Raw genomic sequence first — 2,954 nt, forward strand, 5'->3', positions numbered from 1 at the left:
TGGACTGCCAAGAAAACAAACAGATCCATCCTGGAGAGGGTTAAACCAGGCAACTCCTTGGAGGCAAGGATTCTGGGGCTTCATCTGACATACTTAGGACATGTTGTAAGGAAAGACAGGTCCTTCAAGAGAGACATCATGCTTGGTAAGGTGGAGGGACAGTGCAGGAGGGGAAGACCCTCTATGAGGTGGATTGATTCAGTGATTGGGGTAATCGGGATGGGTGTACCAGAGGCCATGCGATTGGCACAGAAAAGAGCAGGGTTTAGGGCTGTTGTACATAGGGTTGCTATGAGTCGCAAATGACTCGATGGTACATAACAACAGCAACAAGAACATATCCTGTTTTTATTCACCTTGATGTTTTTCTTTCTTTTATTATATCCAGGTGGATAGGATGATTGTTCTTCTTTAATCCCTAGTTTGGTAGTACTGGGACTCTTCCACCTCTTTCTGAGTGGGTAGAGTAAAAATGGTGGTGTGTAACAGAGATCTGTATGTTGGTCATGTTGGGTCACTCTGAGTAGGATTAGCATATGTTGACGATACTCTAACATTGATCCAGTGGGGCAATAGTGAATGGAAGCCCTTGCCTATTGGATGGGGAAGTAAATACGGTAGGTTTGGTTGATTAGTGGGGGTGAAAGTCCTATCTCTCACGGAATGGTGCAGAAATTGAAAAAAAAAAAAAAGAAATCAAAGAGAAAAGAGGGTAGAGGTAAAGGAATAAAGAAAATAAAGGGGGAGGAAAAAACCTAGCAAACAGGAGGTGAAAGTGGGAATGAAATAGAGAAATAAAACTGAGAAAAGGACAGAAAACATGTCAACAAACAAATGAAAGGGGAAAGTACAGGAACAGAAGAGGAATTGTGCAGCTAAATTGTCCTCATATGCTTCCACAGCAGTATTCTTAGGTAGTTGTAATACACTCCACAACAGCAAGTGTCCAAAGGTATAACAGGAGCTTTGTGAGTGGTCTTTATCTGTATTCACCTTCGACAAGAGAGTCATCTTGGAATGAGTCTTAAATTATATGACAACAGAAGAAGTGACTGTATGCAGTTTAGTCTGTCTTGTGAAACTTTATGGTGAGTGTCACTGGTAGGGAAAGATTGCCAAACACACTGGATGTGGGCGACACTGGAATCCACCCTAGCCTCTAGATTGTGAAGGGAAGAAGGAAAAAAAAATTCTGGTAGATTGGAAGTTTTGGTGGGGCGACTGGAAGGGCAAAATAAATGCTTCTTGGACTGCAGCCCACATTCCAGCACAGTTAATAATGAGGATCCTGTTCAGTCTCAGTCACATGAGGGAAGGATATGTACAATATCTCGATCCCACTCAGTATGGACCTCATCCTTAAGTATTCCACCAGAAAGCTGTTTTACTCCTTCACTTGTCCTCCCATCTTTGGTTGCCTATTCCATAAGATCTCTCACCTGATTCATTCTACCTTCCTCTCCAGAAGCTTGTATTCTGCTCACCTTATGTGTTAAGTTGTTGTTTTTGTTATGTATTATTGAGACAGAATAGACTCATAGATGACCCTCCAGTGGGATTTCAAAGGTTATTAATGCAATTGAATGAGATTGTCCATTTTTCTCCCATAGGGCAGCTGGTGGATCCAGACCACATGCCTTCAGGTTGACAGTACAACCCCTTACCACTAGGCTAAGAGAGCTGGCTTGGTGTATTATAGTTAAGAAATAACATGTTTAATATGACTTTTATACACATTATATCAATGAAATTGTTTTATAATATCCACATTCAGTTGGATCACCTTTCTTGGAATGGGAACACATATGGACCTCTTCCAATCCATTGGCCAGACAGCCATCCTCCAAATTTCCTAGAATACACTGCAAGAATGCATCTATTAATTGAAACAAGTCAGTTAGTATCCACGATTCCTGGGGTCTTATTTTTTTGCCAGTGCCTTCAATGCTGCTTCTACTTCCTGCATTACCTTTGCCTCCTGTTCCTATGGTACTTCCTGGAATTTTTCAATGTCAACCAATTCTTTCTGGTACAGTGACTCTGTGTATTCCCTCCATCTTCTTTTGATGCTTTCTGGGTCACTCAGTATATTGGCCATACCATCTTTCAATATTGTGAAACAAGGCTTAAATTTGTTTTTCAGTTCTTTCAGCTTGAGAAGTGCAGAGCAAGTTCTTCCCTTTTTATTCTCCAACTCAAGCTATCTGCACATGCTATTTTGTTGTCCTCCTGAGCTGCCCTTTGAAATCTTCTGTTCACATCTTTCACTTCAACATATTTTCCTTTAGTTTTGGCTTCTTGATGTTCCAGTGCAATCTTTAGAGTCTCTTCTGACATCCATTTAGGGTTTTTTGTCCTCCTCTGTTTTGTAATAACCTTTTGCTTTCTTAATGGATCATATCCTTGATATCATCCCACAACTTATCTAGTCTTTGATCATTGGTGTCCAGTGCCTCAAATCTATTCTTAAGATGATTGTGACATTCAGATGTAATTGATTCAAGATCATATCTTGGTTCCTGTGGACTTATTTTAATTTTCTTCAGCATTAATTTGAACTTGTATATGAGTAATTGATGATCTGACTCACAATCTGTCCCTGGCCTAGTTTTGACTGCCGATATTGAGCTTCTCCAATGATTTATTCCACAAATACAGTCTATTTGATTCCTATGCAGCCCATCAGGTGAAATCCCAGTGTAAAGTCATCTTTCGTGTTTTTTAGAAAAAGTATTTGCAATAAATAAATAATTGTAAATACAAAATTCAATCATTCCATTTCAAGCTTCATTTCTATGACCAAGCCCGTATTTTCTAACTACTGTTGCTTCTTCACTGTTTCCTACTTTTGTATTCCAGTCACCAGTTATCATTAACACACCCTGATTGCATGTCTGTTCAATTTCAGACTGCAAAATTTGGTAAAAATTCTCAATTTCTTCCTCTTTGGCTCT

This window comes from Elephantulus edwardii, unplaced genomic scaffold, assembly GCF_000299155.1.
Source record: "Elephantulus edwardii isolate Elephantulus edwardi_28Jun2011 unplaced genomic scaffold, EleEdw1.0 scaffold00338, whole genome shotgun sequence".
NCBI lineage: Eukaryota > Metazoa > Chordata > Mammalia > Macroscelidea > Macroscelididae > Elephantulus > Elephantulus edwardii.